General features: G+C 43.5%; 1 protein-coding gene across 4 annotated transcripts in view; it reads right to left on the bottom strand.

The window, feature by feature from the left end:
- LOC121285180 (C-X-C chemokine receptor type 2-like) overlaps positions 1-22,684 on the bottom strand; it is a 65,136-nt gene that overhangs the window by 19,101 nt on the left and 23,351 nt on the right. The gene's annotated exons all lie outside the window — the stretch shown is intronic.

The raw sequence follows: 22,684 nt of genomic DNA, 5'->3' as shown, positions 1-22,684 counted from the left end.
AGACAAAGGAACAATAAAAACCTAAACCAATTTGGGAAAGATATTTGGATAATTCCTCTCTGGTCCTTTTAGGTGATCAAGACTATTCCTGAAGATCACACTGACCCTGATTTATGCCACAGTATATCTACGTCTTGTACAAGCTAATCTCTGCCCAAGACACCAACAGGTATTATAATCGGGATGGGAGGAGTGCATGCATGATCAAGCCCCATTACTGTGCAGGCTGTACCATTAATTTAAAAGTTTAATTTTCTCACCAAAATAGGCAATATTTCCCCTACTGGTGTCCAGAAAAAGAGGGTTTTCAGCCAGGCTTCTTTCAATAATCTCAGCATGATTGTTTATTATAAAACAAAATTTATTTTTAGCAAGTTGCAAGTACTGGTTAACACGCAATTGTAATCGGTAAGTGTAAATATTTATCTCTTCCTGAAGAGTTCCCCCCAGCCCATGCACACACAGATACACACAGACAAACAAAGGACAAATGGATTGAGTCTCTCTGCAGAGGTAGGCTTTAGAGGATGGGCATTATAAAATAAAGGATAAAATTTGCAGGGTCTCGACACTGTACACCTGGAGTTCCCTTATGTGAAGACGGGCCACTGGTCCTGGTGGATATCTGAAAGTTTCACCAACTGGTCTCAGCTTTGCAGGTCCAAATGCAGACCAGTTACACTCAGATGAGGGTTTCCGGCTACAGGTTGATAGCCACACACAATTTTAGGCAGGGTAGAGAGAGAGAGAGCCAGTTAGAGTAGCCTTCCTTCCTCAGCTTGTTCCCCAACAAGCAAGTTCACAACTTCAGTTTTTTCTCTCTCCCATGTGATTTTCAGCAAGTCACCAACCTTTGCCTTTTCAGTTTTTCCCCCACCAATTAAAGTGATTGTTGTTCACAACAAACATCAAGATCTTCCTCAAGTACCATAAAGGTCAGGTGATTGCTTGGAAGAGGCCTGCATGTTGGCAGTTCCAAGGTGAACTTATGACGTTCGTTTTTTAAAAAAAAATCCCAGCCTAGCATCGAAATGTCCAGATAATGCCATATCCTTCACTTTGTAAAACAAAAATTCAGCCTTGAGAAATATGATTCTAACACAGGTCCAACTGTCTTGAATGTGTCACCCGATCAGCAACTTGTTCCATATCTCTAACCTTCTCTGGGAAAAGAAGAACAGCTTGACGTCCAATCTGCCCTTACACTACTTGTAAGCGTAGACCCTTGGCCTTCTGAAATCTAGTCAATTAAAATAAATTGTTCATGTAAAAACAATCTAGTTCCTTCATTATTTTATAACATTAATCAAGTCACCCAAATTTATATGTACATCAAACCTCTGGCCAGACAGGGTGACCAGTGATGGTTCAGCTTGAAAGAGGAGTCAGGAAGTGGTACTGGTCAGACATGTTATATCAAGCCTAAACAGACCAGGAGCAAATCCCAACCCTGCCTGAGCAGCAAAGAGGCAACTGCTTCTTTATTTGAGGCTCTTTAAACTAGGGAACAATCTTGAGGTAGTCCTCTATGCATTTTTTTAATTCATTCATGGGACGTGGGCATCACCATCTAGGCCATAATTTACTGCCCATTCCTAATTGCCCTTGAGAAGGTGGTGGTGAGCTGCCTTTTTGAATCACTGCAGTCCATGTGGTGTAGGTACATGCACAGTGCTGTTAGGGAGGGAGTTGCAGGATTTTGACCCAGTGTTATGACTGATGCAATTGGCAAAATGGAGTTATTTTAAAAATTCCTGAGGGAAACTTTAAGCGACTATCATAACCTAAAATATTAAGTGTTATGTTTGAGATGCGACTCTAAACTCAGGAATCCGACCACTAGTTCTTGAGGTTTTAAATAAAACTGAAACATTTTATTAATTTACACAGGTTAAAATATAGGTATAAATCATGACTAACATAAATTTTAACAACTTTCCAAACTAATCTCCATTAAGGCAACAGCTACCTATAGATTTAACCAAACATCAGGCAAAGCATTTTCACTTTACAAATTCAAAAAATGCGCTTTTCACTTTGGAGCTAGCTGGAGGCTTGCCTCTGCCTGCACACCCGAAAGCTACTGAAGTTATACCAGTCAGCCCCATTAAATGTTAATTCTAATTGTATCAACAACCTTTTTGAACTTCACCTTTTAACAATGAAACCCCTTTCATAATACCAGTTTTATTAGTAATATAAACATATTGCTTGGTTGTTGCTAGAAAGGCATCAATTTTCCCCCTACTTCTTAAATGCTGCATTCAAAAAATGCAAATGCTTACATATCAAAGCTAGTATGTATCAATGCACCCAGACTAGCTGGCTTTAATCCAATTAAGACATAATCACAGACTAAACCTCTGTTTTAAAGAAGAAAAATATTTTCCAAAATATTCTATATTCATGAATAGCTTCATGACATCCCCCTCCTTATTGAAAAATGAACCGTCATAATTCTAAAAGACAGCTTGATTTCAATAAGACACCTCACACTATCACTTATACTTATTATACTATTACATTACCTGATGCATGCATTAACATACATATATATATGCGTGTGTGTGTATATATATATATATATTTGTATATACACAAGTCTTTGGTGTCAACAGAAATCACTGCAGCTCAATGTTCAGGACTTTTTTTAAATGTCCAAATTTCCTTTAAGTTTGAAACTCTTGCATCTGTGAACAGATTTTCTCTTCCAGTACTATGTATAATGCATAGATTAAATGGTTGTAACAATAGACCCCATTTGAAAAGCATTGCACTTTTGTCACAAAATTTGCCCAAGAGCTTCAAAGGATTGTGATCCGTATAAATGATTGTTTCTGATGAGTTGTTTGCAACATAAATTTCAAAATGCTGCAACGCTAACACCAAACTCAAACGGCTGAATTTTGCATTTGGCGGTTGGGCGGGCCCGACTGAAACGGCAGTGGGCGGGGAGCCAATCCCCATCGCCGAAACGGGCCGCGCTGCCATTTTGGGTGGATGGGCCAAGTAAGGCCCACCCAGCCGTTTCAGACTCCCATGTTCATTGGGGAAATTAAATCGGTGGCGGGCATGTTCCGACCGCCAGTTCCAATGGGGAACCAGCAGCCTGTATAAAGAACAGCCAGGCAGCCTCCTTTAGGCTGTTGACCATGGCCAGTGACCGGGCACCACGTGAGGTGAGGGCAGAGGAGGAGGAGGAGGGGGGAAGGCTGCAGGGTAGGCCAGCGGGGAGCCACTGTGCCCCTTGGTTCTCCGATGCCTGCCATGCTGTCCTCCTGGAAGGCGTGTCCAACCATCAGGAGGTCTTGTTTCCAGATGATGGGAGGAGGAGAGCCCCCCACATGATCAGGCAGGCGTGGCAGGAGGTGGCGGAGGCTGTTAGCTCTCTAGATGCTGTGTGGCGCACAGGGACCCAGTGCCACAAGTTCTTCAATTATTAGTTGCACTCTGGAAGGGTGAGTACCATGTCAGCCCTGGTTATTAGACCCAGCAGGTAGCCTTAGCCTTTGAAGCATCCCTCCCCCCCCAACATCTTAGTGTCATTATTGCATTGGGAATTTAGCACATGCTGGGTGGGCAGCAGATAGTGAACATGCTTACATCAGCCTTAATGGTTGAGGAGAAGATGGGTTCTCCCCGCAGCATATGTTGGTGTTTGTCGCATTTGAATAGTCTGAGGGCAACCTGCAGGGGAGGCAGCTAGACACATATTCAGAACTCCAACACATGTCTTATTGATGGTGATGAGATGGTGGAAGGGGAGCCTCAAGGTGTCGTGGCCAAAAGCCATCTACTGGCCTCTGCACTGGACCTAGTTGTACCTCCTTGCCATGGGTGCTAAGAGCCGTGTGTTATTCAAAGTGATGGATGCCTGATGTATCCAAGGTGGCTGTTGGGGAGGGGGTTGGGACCATCCGTACTATCTTCTGGGTACTGATCACCAGTAGAGTGGAGAGGAGCTGTTGGAGGCCTCAGATGGTCCACTGTGGTTGGGGTGCTGCGTGCACATGCAGAGTACATGAGCGATCAGCCCCAATAAATGCTCTTCTATGTTCTGCAGGCAACAACTGAGAGCAATATCCAGGAGCGTCAGCGGACTGGTGGTGGGCATGTCCTGCTCCAGCGCCTCACCACCTGTGAGGAGCAGCCCATGGAGCTGGGGAGGAGGCAGGCAGCCAGGTCGGCAGGTCTCGGTGAGGCTGGGGTGCAGCGGCCAGGTATTTGAGGTTCACAGTCCCATCCACTGTCTCCCCACCATCCAAAGCACTGATGGTTGCTGCAGTCGTTAATGCAGCAACACTGCTCATTCACAGACTGATACAGTCAGACATGTGGGTCATACACAAAGATTCCTTGGCCCCTTGTGGATGCGCATTTCTAGCATCTTCCAAAGTCGCCATATCCCAGTTGTTACCACTATCCCCATGGCCTAACATGCCATGGCATCACTGCTGCACAGCCAAAGACTTATTGCATCTTAGGAGGGTTTGGACCTCCACGACCCTTTCAGCCAATGCGTTCCACATTACTCTGTCCAAAAGATCCTCAGCACCTCACCTGTGAACCTCATGGCTCTCAACTTAAATAAATGTCACCACGTTAGTCATCCCTGCGCCAAGGGGAAATGTTGCCTTCTGCCCACCCATTCTATGCCCCTCATAACGGTATGAAGGTCAATAATATGACCTGTCAATCTCCTGTGCTCCACGGCAAATGTCACAAGTGTTTGCAATGTTTCATCATCACTCCAATTCTTCAGGCCAGCATTCATCCAGGTCAGGTAACTCTTCACTCTCCCTACTCCAGTGCCATCCCTCCCATGAAGTGCAGGTCACAAGTGAATGTAGAAATGTGGATGTGGCCTCGACAGCATTTTCTGCACTTGCAACATGTCCCTCCTTTTCCTACATTCTTTTTCTCAGCTAATAAAGGCAAGTCTGGTTTTGACCTTGTTAAACGCCTTATGTTCCTGCATACAGGTCTACCCAGCAAGGTCCCTGTAATTGTCGTGACTTCCCACGGTCCTACCATCCTACCATTACTCATGTATTCCCATACCTTACTTGCCTTGCCCAAGTGCTCAACCGCACACTTATCCACATAACATTCCATGTGGCATTCCTTAGGCCATCTAACCAGCCAGTGTGTATGCGCATGTAATGTTTGGGCCTCCTCTTGACTATTTACCACCCCACCAATGTTCGTCTCCTTAGGTTCTTGAAAGGTGAGTGACTTAGGAGGCTGGGGGGGAAAAGGGTGAAAGGTGTTAGTGACTGAATGCTAACTGATGCACTGTCCTTGTTGTTAATTTCAGCATCACCACCACATGGCTGCCACCAACACATCCAGAGCATCCCCTCCACACCTGAGGGCCAACACTAGCAACTTGCATCACATCTTTTCAGCGAGCCAGGCACAAGCGCAACAACAAACACTTCGGTGGGGATTATGATGTCAGCTAGTGTCCCAGCGTACGGTGGAGAGGGCATTTCACAATCGCTGGAGGTGATGGCACGGACAGAGAGTGCCAATGGTGCCAGCAGGCAGAGGACTGCAGGGGACCAGGCACATGTTGAGTCCAGCAGTGATAATGATGTGCCTCTAGAGATGTCAGCCCTGCAGCAGCTGCAGGACAAGTGGCAGGATGCGTGGGATAATTTGGCACGGTTGCATGAAGGCGTGCTTCAGTTGGTCTCTGTAGTGGAGGAGTACAGGCAGAGTGTCAGTGATGGCATGAACCTCAGGACAGAGCTTCAGGCTTCCTCCAATTTGAGATTGACGACTCATGGAGAGGGGCTTCCAGCAGATTGAGAATCATCTGATTGGATTACGCTCTGACCTGCAAGCTCTCACAGTGCTAATGGCCACAGGTGGTCATTCCCAATGTGGGAGATGTTCTGGACACCAAGTGTCGCCGCTCAGTGCCCATCCATCTGCGGTGAGCAGGGAGGTCCAATGTGACCTCACATCAACGCAGCAGCTGCCTGTCGTCGCTGCGAACTCCTCTCAGGGCGCTCCAGATGAGGGCAGCAGCTCCTCTGCCCCTCTGCCAATGACCATGGCATCCGTTGAGGCTGCGACAACTGGAGAGGTGCCAGTTTTGCAACTGGCCACACCCTCCCAGGCGGGGCCATCACAGGTTCCACAGGCCAGAGGACAGCCGCCAAGGTCATTGAGGCCAACAGGACAGCAGAGTCAGCAGGCTGTCTCACAAGCCTCTCCGAGCGATGGGGCAGCACCTAGACGTAGCACCCGCAAATGTAAGCATAAGGCCCATTAGGCACTCCATAGGTTTGTCACTGATGATTTTGTGTTGGCCCTGGATTAGGGAATGTATCATTATGTATGTCAGAGCGATGTTTGTGCTTTATTTTGGTGGGAATAAAGTCCACTTTTCTGACCATGGCTGAGGGTGTTTCCTTTGTGCTGCATTTGTATGTTTCACAGACATATCATGAGTGTTTGAGTAGACATTGATGTTTCTGTACTAAGCCCTTAGTTGCAGCTGATGAGGTGGAAGATGTAGCACCTAACTGCCACGTGTGGAAGTGCCAGGCAATGCTGGCCCTGCTGATCCATGTGTGTGGAGCTAGCTGAAGCTTGATTGGATTAAAGTGTCCCGGATGTCCCTGCCTCCTTGGTGTAGTAGAGGTTAGGCATGCTGCCCCTCATCATTGCCCTGTGCTTCCTCATTCTCTGAGCCACTGCTGGATTCATCCTGTGCAGCCTCATCCACTGAGTCAAGGTCTTCATCGTCAACTGCATCCCCCCTTTCCAGCGCAAGACTGTGCAGAGCGCAGCATGCTACCACTATCACAGAGACGTGATCTGGTGGTGTACTGGATTGCGCCCCCTGAGCGGTCCAGGCAATGGAAGCGCATCTTGAGAAGAACGATGGGTCTCTCCACCACAGCCCTATTGGTGCCGTGACTCCTGTTGTAGCGCTCCTCAGCACTGTCTGAACAGTGCCACTTCCTGACTCCCCTTTCAAGCTGAACCATCCTTGGTCGCCCTGTCTGGGCAGAGGTTTGATGTACATATAAATTTGGGTGATTTGATTGATGCCTATAAAATAATGAAGGGACTAGATTGTTTTTACATGAACAATTTATTTTAATTGACTAGATATCAGAAGGCCAAGGGTCTACGCTTACAAGTAGTGTAAGGGCAGATTGGACGTCAAGCTGTTCTTCTTTTCCCAGAGAAGGTTAGAGATGTAGAACAAGTTGCTGATCGGGTGACATAATCGAGATAGTTGGACCTGTGTTAGAATCATATTTCTCAAGGCTGAATTTTTGTTTTACAAAATGGAAGGATATGGCATTATCTGGACATTTGGATGCTAGGCTGGGAATTTTTTTAAAAACAAAATTCATAAGTTCACCTTGGACCTGCCTCCAGTGGAGATGTCAGAACCCATACCCAGGATAAATGGAGGCCTCCAGAAAGCTGCAGGCCTGATAAAGAAAACTGTCTGCAGACTGCTGAGCTGAAGCTTCAAAGTACAGATAAAGCTATTGGAAATCAATCTGAACTGCTAATAATCACACAGGCAAGTTTAAAATAACTTCTGCATTAAATACTTAAGAAAAAACATTAACAACCCCTCTGAGCCCACAATTCCGGCTGTGGATGAGGTTTGTTAAAAAATCAGTTACCCGCCTGCCCTTAGGGCCAATGCGCCAAGGCGAAGCTCACACAGGTTCCTCAAAATCGGCTTCAATTGCCAAGTTCAGGGCCTTAACAAGGCATTTAATTAATGTCGGGCATGCGTCGCGCTTCATAACACACCCACTGCCTAAATATCGCGATGCCGCGTGCTGACGCCGGGATGCTCGCACAACGTCAGCCATAAAACTCTGCCCAAAGTCTCTTTTCCGATCATTGAATACCTTCTCTGTTGTATATTCAGTTTCCATGAAAAATACCCTATCGGTTTTTCAATTGCAGCATTATCTTCTTGTAACAGTGCAGCCCCGATGCCTACATCACTTGCATTAATGGCCAACTTGAATTGCTTGGCATAATTGGGTCGTAGTTAATACAGTTTTCAAACTATCGAATGACTTCTGACACTCTAGTGTTCATTGAAACTCCTTGTTCTTTTTTAATCGTTCAGTCAGTGGAGCAACCACTTGGCTAAAATTTGGTACAAATCTCCGGTTAAACCCACTCATGCCCAGAAATTTCAAAACTTCTCGTTTTATTGTAGGCACTGGGAAATCCACGATAGCCTTGACTTTAACATCTCTTAGAGCCACCTTACCATGTCCAATGGTATGGCCTAGATACATAACTTGTGCTTTTGCAAATTCACTTTTAGCCAAGTTCATCACCAAACTAGGTTATTGTAGTTGAGTAAATAATTCTTCCAGATGCTGTAAATGTTCCTCCCATGTCTGACTGAAACCGATTAGATCATCAATATAAACAGCACAATTGCTTAGACCCACAATTACTTTGTTTGTCACCTTTGAAATCCGCAGGTGCATTCTTCATGCCAAATAGTCCATTTGCTGTTATGAAAGCTGATATCTCCTTTGCTCTCTCTGATAATGGTACTTGCCAGTGTCCTTTTAGCAAATCAATTTTTGTGATAAATTTCGATTGTCCTACTTTCTCAATGCAATCTTCCAACCGTGGTATGGGATATGAATCTGTTTTTGTCACTGCATTCACTTTTTGATAGTCCACACACAGTCTTTGTGTTCCATCCAGTTTCGGTATTAGTACAATAGGTGAATTGCAGTCACCGCAAATAGACTCAATGATATCATTTTGAAGCATGAAATCATTTTCTTTTTGTACCTGTGATAACCTTGCTGGATTTAATCCATACGGTTGTTGCCTTATTGTACATACATAATGTAAAGCTAAATGTGTCTTTCCCTACTTATTTCCACAAATAGGCTTGTGTGACTGCAATAGCTTTTCCAAATCACTTTGACACTTGCTTGGAAGGTAACTCAATATTTCATTTAAATTTTCAGGCAGCCCCTCATTATTCAATTTGATTAGTGGAAAATCAATTTCAGAATCCTGCACTTCTACCTCTTTCTCATCATCTACCATCACTAACACCTCTTTTTGTTCCTCTTCCCTTTTTCAGAATGATTACATGACATACCCTCTGTTTCTTTCTTTTATCTGGAGTATTTATTAAATAATTTACTTCACTCAATTTCTTTTCAATCCTGTAAGGCCCATTAAGTCTTGCATTTCATGAATCCCCTAGTACTGGTAACAAAACTAATGCTTTCTCTCCAGAAACAAAACTGCGCATTTTAGCCTTCTTATCTGTTTTTACTTTCATCACTTGCTGTGATATCTATAAATGTTTCCGAGCCAACTCACATGCTCTGTTCAATCTTTCCTCAAAATTTGTTATGTAATCTAGGAGAGTATTTTCTGAATTTTGACCCACCAATCTCTCAGGAATCAATTTCAGTGGACCCCTTAACTCATGACCATAAACTAGTTCAAAAGGGCTAAAACCAGTTGATGCATTAGGAGCTGCTCTAATAGCAAATAACAAATGTGGAATTCCCCATCCCAATCCCATTCATAATCCTTATCATATTTTTAAAATTTTGATGCCATCTTTCCAAAGCTCCTTGTGACTCTGGATGATAAGCTGTTGACTTAAACTGTTTTATCCCCAAACTGTTCATTACTTCCTTAAACAGCTGTGACATGAAATTTGACCCCTGATCTGATTGTATTTCCGTAGGTAAACCATATCTTGTCAAACATTTAATTAACTCCTTCACAATATTCTTAGTTGTAATATTTCTTAAAGGTATCGCTTCAAGAAACCTAGTAGACACATCCATTATTGTTAATAAATACTGATTTCTACTTTTAGTATTAGGGAGGGTCTCTACACAATCAAAAATGACCCTGGTAAAAGGTTCTTCAAATGCTCGTATTGTGATGAAAGGAGCAGGCTTAATCACAGCTTGTACTTTTCCTGTTATTTGACATATATGAGAGGATGACAGGTTTTACAGAATTTGACTAGATCCCTATGCAATCCTGGCCAAAAACCTCTGTATCTTTTCCTGTGTTTTCCTAGGGAAGAATTTTCCCCTGTTGGCGGGGGGGGAGTGCAGGAGCGGGTGCGGGCAGGCGTGCCTCCGATCGGTGTCCCCAATCGGGGGTGGGCTGCCATTTGACGTGGGTGGGCCAATTAAAGCCCTCCCAGCGTAACGTCCGCCAGAACGTGTTATGCGCTTCCTGTGGGGGTTGGGGTGGGGAGTCCCTTAGCCGATAGTGCGCACTTTCACGCATGTACACAAAGTAGCACACTGATCTCCCTGAGGCTAAATGCTGCCTCAGGGAGATCGGCTCCAAATTTAAAAATGGTAAAAGTTCAAAAACAAAATTTCCCTGACATGTCCACTCGTATGACACTGTCACATGAATTGGGATATGTCCATCACTTTAAATCAAACATTTATTAAACTTTTTAAAACCTTCATGAAACCTCATCCCACCCGTGGATGAGGTTTCATGCTTTTTCTGAAGCCCACCAGGGCTCCCGGCCTGCCCGCCAACCCTAAGGTTGGACGGGCAGGTCCATTAAGGAGGTTACTGACTTTGTCAATGGCCTCAATAGGCCCTTGACAGGTCGGCAGGCACACAGCTGATTCGGGTGCACCCCCGCCAACCTGAAAATTGCAATGACGCGAGGTGACATCAGGAGTTCCATCCGATGTCATCCCTCGACATTTTATGTGTCGGCAAGCGGGCCCCACCCCCTGCTTGCCAACCTAAAGGTTCTGCCCCTAATTCCTAAATGACCCCCTCATTGGAATTTCATAAGCAATCCTCAGAATCCCATTTCTATAACCTAATGGGATAACAATCTGATGCACCTCCCTCCAGCTTTCATTTGCTGAGACATAATCTGACTGCCATTTTCTCATTAGTATATTCCCTCAAAGTTAATAACATACCAGAATACATTTTGTTTCATGTTCTGAATAAACATTCTGATATATCTGTTTTAAATGCAAATCATTTTTCTGTAACTCCACTAACCTCTTTGAGTTAAACATTTCAAATGAATTCCTTCCCTCTAAACAATGTTATCAAATACAGTGCCATAATTAGGTTTCAACACCTTCTTCATCCCTTTGAACTGCCTGCTTATCTTGTTTATTTTGTTCTTCCCTATGGCTTTTGATCTTGTTATAACACAATCAGGAAACAATCTAGGATGTTCCTTCTGTAGCACTTCTGTTGAAAACATTTCTAAGGTTTGCTCAACTTAGTGATTAGGTGAATGGGCCAAAATTTGGCAGATGGAGTTTAATGTGGATAAGTGTGAGGTTATCCATTTTGGTCGGAAGAATAAAGAGGCGACTTATTATTTAAATGTAGAGAAACTTCAGAATACTTCAGTGCAGAGGGATCTGGGTGTCCTCGTGCATGAATTGCTGAAAGCTAGTATACAGGTACAGCAGGTAATAAGGAAGGCAAATGGAATTTTGGCATTTATTGCTAAAGGAATAGAGAATAGTGTATAAAAATAGGAAAGTGTTGTTGCAGCTGTACAAGGCATTGGTGAGACCGCACCTGGAGTACTGTGCACAGTTTTGGTTCCCTTACTTGAGGTAGGATGTACTTGCACTGGAGGCGGTTCAGAGGAGATTCACTAGATTGATTCTAGAGATGCGGGTCTTCTCTTGTGAGGAGATATTGAGCAGTTTAGGCCTATACTCACTAGAGTTTAGATGGATGAGAGGAGATCTAATTGCAGTATATAAGATGCTAAAGGGGATAGGCAAAGTAGACGTGGAGCGGATGTTTCCCCTTGTGGGGCATTCTAGAACAAGAGGCCACAGTTTTAGGCTAAAGGGTGGTAAATTTAAATCAGAGATTCGGAGGAATTACTTTTCTCAAAGGGTCGTGAATCTGTGGAATTCACTACCTCAGAGTGCAGTGGATGCCGAGACGCTGAATAAATTTAAGGAGGAGATAGACAGATTTTTAATTAGTAATGGGGTGAAAGGTTATGGGGAAAGGATGGGAAATTGGAGATGAGGCCAAAATGAGATCAGCCATGATTGTATTGAATGGCGGGGCAGGCTCGAGGGGCTGAATTGCCTACTCCTGCTCCTAGTTCTTATGTTCAACTGCCATAGTCATCACCCACATTTGCTATCCAGCTATATCATTACCCAGAATAAACTGAACCCCTGCAATGGGCAATTTTCCCACCACTCCAACCACAACTTCACCATTCTCTCATTTGCTCTTTAAATTCATCTTCCACAACAGAATAGATTTAGCATCCCATGAACCCCACTTTTTATTATCTTCTCCTGCAGCACTCCCCCTGAACAACAAACATCACTATCCCACAACATTAAGGATTGACTGGCCCCTGTGTGTCCTCATATTTTAACAACTTTACCGACTCCAGCCTGTACACATGGAAAGACTTTCCCTTCACATAAAATGTTTTTAAACGTTTCTGCGACCTGCTCCTCAGAATTCTCTTAAGTAAACTGTGAACACATTCCCACTTCTTTACCTTTCACTGATTCTCCCTGTTTCACCTGTACACAACCATTCGTTTCTCTTGTGTCTGAACCTCAGAACCCATAGTACTTTTACTTCCAGAGCTTTTCTGTACCCCATTAATTCCTACAGATTTTTCCTGCAAGCTCCAACACACTGACTTTGTGTGCCTCAATTTTTGAATGTCACTTCTACCTTCAACGCCTTCCTTTTTGTTCTGAGAAAAAAACTTCCTGGGAACTTCCAGCTACTCCATCTCTACCCTAACTACCTGCCTTCCTTTCACCTTCCCACTTTTTATCCTTTTCCAATTTGAAAGAGTGACGGAAAAAAGGTTTAGCTCTACGAACTAACTCATATCATCAGCTATCCCTGCTGCTTGTCTTACAGAATCAACCCTCTGTTCCTCCACATGAATTCTCACTACCGAAGGGATTGAATCTTTAAATTCTTCGAAAAGAATGACTTCTCTAAGAGCTGCATAGGTTGTCTCAATTTTAATCACCCATATCCACCGGTCAAAATTATTTTGTTTCACTCTTTCAAACTCAATGTAAATTTGCCCAACAAAAACAAAAATTGCTGGAAAAACTCAGCAGGTCTGACAGCATCTGTGGAAAGGAAAACAGAGTTAATGTTTCAAGTCTGTCTGACTCTTCATCAGAACTAAAGAGGAATAAGAAATGTGGTGAAATATAAGCTGTTTAAGGGGGGTGGGACAGGTGGAGCTGGATAGAGAGCCAGTGATAGGTGGAGACAAAGGAGAGATTGCCAAAGATGTCATAAACAAAAGGACAAAGGGGTGTTGACGGTATTGATATTAGCTAAAGGATGTGCTGATGGTAATGTTAAGGATAGAATGCAACAGCAGTTGAACATGGGTCAGTCTGAAGAGATAGGCGAACGTCGTTCCGAAGGGATGAGCGATGGCCTCCGTTGCCCTCAGTCGATCGAAAGGGAGTCAGGTTCAGGTGATCAGGCTGTTTTCTCATATTCCTAAACTTCTGCTTGTATGCTTCAGGAACTAATGCATATGGACTCAAAATAGCTTTTTTCAACGCATCATAATTCACTAACATTTCTCCTGAAGGCAAAGCATATAACTCAAGCCCCCTACCTAATAACTTAGATTGCAATAATAATGTCCAGCTTTCCTGTGGCCACTTCATCTGTTTAGCTAGCTTCTCAAAAGAAATAAAGTATGCTTCAATATCTGTTTCCTCAAACTGTGGAAGAGTTTGTACAAATGTAAACATATCCCCACTGGGTTCTACTCTAGAGATAAATCCTTCCTCACCTACTGACATCTCTTTTCTAATTGCCAACATTTTCAATTGGAATTCTCTTTCTCTCCCTCTTTCTCTTTCCTCCTTCTCCATCTTCGCAATTTCTAATTGCCGTTTTGAAAGCCATTTCTCTGTCCTTTGCTTCTACTTTAAGCTTTTTCATTTCCATCTGAAGTGCCACTACCGCCAGCTGTGACTCACCAGTGTCAGATTACACTTCCAACTGTGGATGCTGTGCTATACTTTTAACTTCATCAGATTTCCTAGATGTTGCAGGTAACCCCAATTGTAAGTTATCCGCCAACTCTGTTAACTTACTTTAAGAAATCCCCACGGGAAATGTTAAACAAATGTCATAACCAATAATTTAAAGTGTTATGTTTGAGATGTGACTCTAAACTCAGGAATCAGACCACTAGTCCTTGAGGTTTTAAATTAAACTAAATGAAACATTTTATTAATTTACACAGGTTAAAATACAGGTACACATGGCTACAAATTATGACTATCATAACTTTTAACAAATTCCCAAGCTAATCCCCATTAAGGCAACAGCAACCTATAGACTTAACCAAACACCAGGGACAGAATTTTGCCGTCGGCGAGGAGGGGGTGGGGCCTGCTTGCTGACGCGTAAAATGATGCGGAATGATGTCGGGCGGAACCCCTGACATCATCCTGCCCCATTTAATTTTCAGGAAGGCAGGGGCGCAGCAAAATCAGCTGTGGGCCCGCTGACTTGTCAATGGCCAATTGAGGCCATTGACAAGATCATTTAAACAATTAAAGGACCTGCTCATCCAACCTTAAGGTTGGTGGGTCGACCAGGAGCCCCAACGGCAAATAGAGAAAACATGAAACCTCATCCAACAGCGGGCTGAGGTTTCATGCAGGGTTTTAAAAATTTTAATAAAGTTATTGTGTAAATTAAAAACATGTCCCAGTCATGTGACATTGTCACATGAGGAGGACATGTAAGAGAATTTTGTTTTCTATTTTTAATATTTCTTAAAGTTTAGGCAATCTCCCTGAGGCTGCACTTAGCCTCAGGGAGATGTGCACTTTTTTGTGCACATGGAAAGAGTGCACTCTCGCTTTTAGGGAATCCCCCCCACCCGCACAGGAAGCGCATAGCGCTTCCTGCCGGATGTCACGCTGGGCGGACCTTAATTGGCTGGCCCACATAAAATGCATGGGGAACACCACCACCCTCCAAGCCACTCACCATCATGACTTGGAAATATATCACTGTTCCTTCACTGTCGCTGGTGTCATAAAGCTATTAATGTACAGAATATTTTGGAAAATATTTTTCTTTTAAAACAAAGGTTTAGTCTGCGATTATGTCTCAAGTGGATTAAAGCCAGCTAGTGTGGGTGCACTGATATGTTCAGGTCAGGGTCACAGTGGGATCAGGGTGGTTGATGGAGGTTCTCCCTGCCCTTCCCCTTGTGAGAGGGAAAATCCAGGTCAAAGTCTCTACTGCTTAAATATAGGACAAAGATTGATTGAGGGAACTTCTGTCTGCTGCTCCTTTGATAATTAAGTTCTCATTACATCAATGTCTTACTGATTAGACAAGTAAAATTAAATCAGTTAGATTGCTAGATTCCTAGCATGCATAACATACTAACCCTTGTTCAAAAAAAGGTTGCAAGGATAAGCCCAGCAACTACAAGCCAGTGCGCTTAACCTCGGTGGTGGAAAAACCTTTAGAAACAATAATTCAGGACAAAGTTAACAGTCACCTGGACAAATGTGGATTAATTAAGTAAAGGCAGCACAGATTTGTTACAGCTAAATCATGTTTAACTAACTTGATTGAGTTTTTTGATCAAGTAAGAGAGAAGGTTGTTGAGGGTAATACGGATAATGTGGTGTACATAGATTCATTCCAAAAGGCATTTGATATAGTATCACATAGGAGGCTTGTCAGCAAAGTTGAAGCTCATCAAATAAAAGGGACAGTGGCAATCTGGATACAAAATTGGATGAGTGACAGGAAACAGTTGTTTCTTGAACTGGAGGAAGATGCATAGTGGGGTACCCCAGGGATGAATACTAGGACCACTGCTTTTCTTGATGTATATTAATGTCTGAAGCCTAAATTTTTAGGTCAGTGGGCGGGCGCAATCGGCGGGCCTAGGATCAGCCATGGAATAGACTGCCTTTCACAATTGGCCCTCGACCGCGATTTCACGCTGGCTGGCCAATTAACGGCCATCCAGCATGAAGCACATGCTGAGAAGCTCAGTGCTGCTGAGGTGGGGGCAGGAGGAGGGCGGGCGCAGACCAGTATTGAGAGAAAACTCCCTTAAGGCAGAGAACTGAAAAATCAAAAATAAAGGTTTCAGAAGCTGAAAGAAAGTGTCAATATATCATAATAAATCATCTGAAAATTTAACTACTGAAAATGCTGTCATCAGAAATTTATTTATATTTTATTTCCTCACGGAAACCTCATCCTGTCTGTGGATGAGGCTTTATGAAAAATATAAAGGCCGCCTAGCCGATCTGCCCATCTGCCAACCATAAGGTTGGATGGACAACGAAAAATTGCAGACAATTGAGCCATTAATGGGCTTAATTGCCCTCTTAATTTTGGTGGGTGCGCATCTGACATTTGAGCGTGCCCACTGACGAAAATACCGCACGAGCACGGGCTGACATCAGGACGATAGTGTTGGACTTCAAAAAGACATAAACAGGCTGGTGGAATGGGCAGACAAATGGCAGATGAAATTAAATCCAGAGAAATATGAACTGATACAGTTTAAGAGGAAGATGAAAAGAGGCAATATAAGATAGAAGTTACAATTTTCAAGGGGGTTCAGGAGCAGAGAGACCTGGGGATGTATATTCAGAAATCATCAAAGGTGGCAGGGCAAGTTGAGGATGCGTATAATAAAGCATACGGGATCCTGGACTTTATATATAGAGGCATAGAGAACAAAAGCAAAGAGGTTATGGTGAATCTTTATAAAACATTAATTCAGCATCAGCTGAAGCATTGGGCACTTCTGGGCATCACACTTTGGAAATATATGAAAGCATTGGTGAGGGTGCAAACAAGATTTACGAGAAAGGTTCCAGGGATGAGAGAATTAAGTTATGAGGATAGGATGGTGAAGTTGGGGGAGTTCTCCTTAGAGAATAGAGGGTTGAGAGGAGATTTCGTAGAAGTGTTCAAGATCAAGGGGGTTCTGGACAGAGTCAACATGGAGAAGCTGCTTTCATTGGCGGAAGGGTTGAGAACCAGCGATCATCAATTTAAGTGCGGTGGCATAGTGGTAATGTCACTGGACTAGTAACCCAGAGGCCCAAATTACTGCTCTGGGGACACAGATTTAAATCCTACCACGACAGCTGATGGAATTGAAATTCAATTCATTAAAAGCTACTCTAATGGTGACCATGAAACCATTGTCGATTGTTGTTAAAAGTCCACCTGGTTCACTAATATCCTTTAGGGAAGGAAATCTGTCACCTTTACCTGGTCTGGTCTACATGTGATTCCAGACCCACATCAATGTGGTTAACTCTTAACTGTCCTCTGAAATGGCCTAGCAAGTCACTCAGTTGTATCAAATCGCTATGACATCTAAAAGGAATGAAACCGGACGGACCACCCAGTATCGACCTACGCATTGGAAATGCTAACATCAAACCCAATCCTGTTGACCTTGCAAACTCCTCCTTACTAACATCTGGGGGCTTGTGCAAAAATTGGGAGAACTGTCCCACAGACTAGTCAAGCAGCATCATGACATAGTCATACACAAGAAACCATACCTTACATTGTCCCAGACACCACCAACACCATCCCTGGATACGTCGTCCTGCTAACTGCCACCTACCATGCTCCCTCAGCTAATATATCAATACTCCTCCATGTTGAACACCAATTGGAAGAAGCACTGAGGAGGGCAAGGGCATAGAATATACTCTGGGTGGGGGACTTCAACATCCATCACCCAGAGTGGCTCGGTAGCACAACTACTGACTGAGCTGGTTGAGTCCTAAAGGACATAGCTGCTAGACTGGATCTGCAGCAGATGTTGAGGGAACAAATAAGAGGGAAAAACATACTTGACCTCATCCTCACCAATCTACCTGTCGCAGATGAATCTGTCCATGACAGTATTGGTAAGAGTGACACCACACTGTTCTTATGGAGATAAAGTCCCAACTTCATATTGAGGATACATTCCATTGTGTTGTGTGGCACTACCACTGTGCTAAATAGATCTTGAACATATAGTCATAGGGTCACAGAGTTTTACAGCACGGAAAGAGGCCCTTCGGCCCATCGTGTCCATGCCAGTCTTCAAGCCTCTATCTACTCTAATTCCATTTTCCAGCACTCGGCCCATAGCCATGTATGCTATGGTGTTTCAAGTGTTCATCTAAATACTTCTTAAATGTTGTGAGGTTCTCGCCTCTACCACCCCCTCAGGCAATGGGTTCCAGATACAGTTCCAGCTCCCTCATCCTCTGGGTGAAATAATTTTTCCTCAAATCTCCTCTAAACCCCCTTACCTTAAATCTACACCCTCTGGTTATTGACTCCTCTAATATGGAGAAAAGTTTCTTCCTTATCTACCCTACCTATGCACCTCAATTTTGTACACCTCAATCAGGTTTCCCCTTAGCCTTCTCTGCTTTAAGGAAAACAACTTCTGCCTATCTAGTCTCTTTTCATAGCTGAAATGCTCCAGCCCAGGCAACATCCTGGTGGCATCTCTTCTGCACCCTCTAGTGCATTCACATCCTTCCTATAGTGTAGCAACCAGAACTGCGCATAATACTCCAGATATGGCCTAACTAACGTTTTATACAGCTCCATCATAACCTCCCTGCTATTGTATTCAATGCCTCGACTAATAAAAGCAAGCATCCCATATGCCATCTTAACCACCTTATCTATCTGTCCTGCTGCCTTCAAGAATCTATGGACATGCACACCAAGGTCCCTCTGATCCTTTGTACTTCCTAGGGTCCTACCATCCATTGTGTACTCCCTTGCCTTGTTAGTCCTCCAAAAATGCATCATCTCACACTTTTCAAGATTAAATTTCATTGACCGCAGTTCTGCCCATCTGACCAGACAACCTATATTGTTCTGTAATGTAAGGCTTTCCTCCTCACTATTTACCACACCACCAATTTTTGTCTCATCTGCAAACTCACTGATCATGCCTCCTACATTCATGTCTAGACCATTAATGTACACTATAAATAGCAAGGGACAGAGAACTGATCCCTGTGGTACGCCACTGGACCCACAGGTTTCCAGGCACAAAAACAACCTTCAACCATCACCCTCTGCCTCCTGCCACTAAACCAATTTTGGATCCAATTTGCCAAATTGCCCTCGATCCAATGGGCTCTTGCCTTCTTGACCAATCTTCCATGCGAGACCTTGTCAAGAGTCTCACTGAAATCTATGTGGACTACATCAACTGCACTACTCTCATCTACACACCTAGTCACCTCCTCGAAAAATTCAATCAAATTTGTTAGGCACGATTTCCCCCTGAGCAAGCCATGCTGACTATCCTTGATTAATCCTTGCCTCTCCAAGTGGAGGTTAATTCTGTCCCTCAGAATTTTTTCCAAAAGTTTCCCTACCGCTGATGATAGACTCACTGGCCAGTTCCCTGGTTTATCCCTACCCCGCTTCTTGAATAATGGAACCATAGTAGCTGTCCTTCAGTCCTCTGGCACTTCTCCCGTGGCCAGAGAGGATTTGAAAATTAATGTCAGGGCCCCTGCAATCTCCTCCCTTGCCTTCCACAGCAGCCTGGGATGTATCTCATCTGGGCCTGGGGATTTATCAACTTTTAAGCCCGCTAAAACCACTAATACCTCCTCCCTCTCAATGCTAATTTGTTCAAGTATTTCACAGTCCCCCTCCCTGACTTCTATGCCTACATTGTCCTTCTCTATAGTGAATACAGATGCAAAATATTCATTTAAAACCTCACCTACGTCTTCCGGCTCCTCACACAAATTGCCACTTTGGTCCCTAATGGGCACTATTCTTTCCCTGCTTATACTCTTGCCCCTAATATACTTTTAAAGTGCCTTTGGATTTTCCTTTATTTCACCCACCAGTGTTTTTTCATGCCCCCTCTTCGCTTTCCTAATTTCTTTTTTAAGTAACCCCCTTTACTTTCTATACTCCTCCAGGGCTTCCATTGTTTTGAGCCCTCAGTATCTACCATAAGCTTCTCTTTTTTACCTTATCCAATCCTGTACATTCCTCAACATCCAGGGTTCTCTGGACTTGTTGGTCCCATCCTTCACCTTTATGAGAACATGTCGGCCCTACACTCTCACTATTTCATTTTTGAATTACTCCCACTGGTCTGATGTAGATTTTCCTACCAGTAGCTGTTCCCAGTCCACTTTGGCCAGATCCTGTCTTATCATATAAAAATCGGCTTTTTCCCTATTCAAAACTTTTATTTCTGATCCATCTTTGTCCTTTTCCATAACTACCATAAATCTCCCTGAGTTATGGTCACTATCAACGAAATGTTCCCCAGCTTTATTCTCCAAAATTAGGTCCGGTACCGCCTCCTGTCTTGTAGGACTTTCCACATGCTGGCTTAAAAAGCTCTCCTGGATACATTTTAAGAATTCTGCCCTCTCTAAGCCTTTCACACTTTGTCTATCCCAGTTAATATTGGGGAAGTTGAAATCCCCAATTATTATTACCCTATTATTTTTAAGTTTCTGATATTTGCCTATATATCTGCCCTTCTATCTCTGCCTGACTGTTTGGGGGTCTATAGTACACTCTCAGCAATGTGATTGCCCCCTCTCCATTTTTAAGTTTTACCCATATAGCCTCATTTGAGGAACCTTCTAACATATCATCCCTCCTTATTGCAGTAATTGGCCCCTGGATCAATATTGTGACATCACCTCCTCTTTTACACCCATCCCCTTCCCCCATTTCTTGCCTGAAGATTCTATACCCCAGAATATTGAGCTGTCAGTCCTGCGCCTCCCTCATCATGTCTCCATGTTCACAGAATCATAGAATTGTTATGGTGTAGAAGGAGGCCATTTGACCCATTGTGCCTGGACCAGCTCTGAGCATTTTAACTTAGTGCCAATCTCCTGCCTTTTCCCTGTAACCCTGAACATTGTTTCTATTTAGATAATCATCCAATGCCCTCTTGAATGCCTCAATTAAACCTGCCTCCACCACACTTCCAGGCAGTACATTCCAAACCCTAACTACTCGCTGTGTGAAAAAGTCTTTTCTTACCTCGCATTTGCTTATTTTGCAAAACATTTTAAAACTGTGCCCTCTGGTTCTTGATCTGTTTACGAGCGGGAACAGTTTCTCCCAATCTACCCTGTCCAGACCCCTCATGATTTTGAAAACTTCTATCAAGTCTCCTTTTAGCCTTCTCCTCTCCAAGGAAAACTGTCCCAACTTCTCCAATCTTTCCTCATAACTGAAGTGCTTCATCCCGGAAACCATTCTCGTGATCCTCTCCTGCACTTTCTCCAATGTGTTCCCATCTTTCCTTTAGTGTTGTGCGCAGAACTGTACACAATACTCCAGTCGAGGCCCAATCAGTTTCTTATATAAATTCATTTTAACCTTCCTCCTCTTGTACTCTATGTTCCTATTAATGAAGCCTAGAATACTGTATGCTTTAGAAACAGTTCTCGCTACCTGTCCTGCCACCTTTAATGACTTATGTATATATACACCCAGGTCTCTCTGCTCCTGTACACCCTTTAGAATAATATTCTTTCATTTTTACTGTCTCTCCATGTTCTTTACACCAAAGTGTATCACCTCACACTTCTCTGCATTGAACTTCATCTGCCACCTATCTGCCCACTCCACCAATGTGTAAATATCCTTTTGAAGTTCAACACTGTCCTCCTCACAGCTTACAATTCCCCCAAGGTTTGTGTTGTCTGCAAACTTTGAAATTGTCCCCTGCACACCAAGATCTGGATCACTTATATACATATCAAGAAGAGCAAAAGTCCCAATACCGACCCCTGGAGAACTGCACTACAAACCTTCTTCCAGCCTGAAAAATACCCATGAACCATTACTCTCTGTTTCCTATTCCTCAGCCAATTTTGAATCCATGTTGCTACTGTCCCTTTTATTCCATGACCTATAACTTTCCTCACAAGTCTGTTGTGTGGCACTGTATCGAACGCCTTTTGGAAGTCCATTTGCAGCACATCAACAGCCTTGCCCTCATCAACCATCTCTGTTACCTTTTCTCAAAACTCCAGCAAGTTAGTTAGACACAATTTTCCTTTAACAAATCCATGCTAACTCTTCCGAATCAATCCACATTTTTCCATGTGACTATTAATTCCATCCCAAATAATTGTTTCTAGAAGTTTCCCCACCACCAAAGTTAAACTGACTGGTCTACAATTGCATCAGATCTTTACAACCTTTTATGAACAAGGGTGAACAAGGGAACAAGGGAACCCATCTCGTGCAGACTCTCCGTCCTTCATCTTGGGTCTTGTGACATCTCTACGGGTGGTCTCTGTACTGTTTGCGATTCTCCAGTCCTACGTCACCTCTCCAGAATCCAGGGAACATTGAAAGATTATTGCCAGTCCCTCTGCAATTTCCACTTTCACTTCCTTCAGTATTCTTGGATGAATCTCATCCAGTCCCAATACCTTATTAACTTTAAATATCAACAACTTATCCAATACTGCCTCTTTATCAATTTTAAACCCTTCTAGTGACTGAATTTCCTCTTCTGTCACCATGGCCTGGGCAGCATCTGCCTCATTGGTAAAGACAGATGCAAAGTTTCATTTAACACCTCAGCCACGCCTCTTGCCTCTATGTGTAA

The sequence above is a fragment of the Carcharodon carcharias genome, chromosome 12, assembly GCF_017639515.1.
Source record: "Carcharodon carcharias isolate sCarCar2 chromosome 12, sCarCar2.pri, whole genome shotgun sequence".
Classification (NCBI taxonomy): Eukaryota; Metazoa; Chordata; class Chondrichthyes; order Lamniformes; family Lamnidae; genus Carcharodon; species Carcharodon carcharias.
This window is presented reverse-complemented; position numbering and strand designations above follow the sequence as displayed.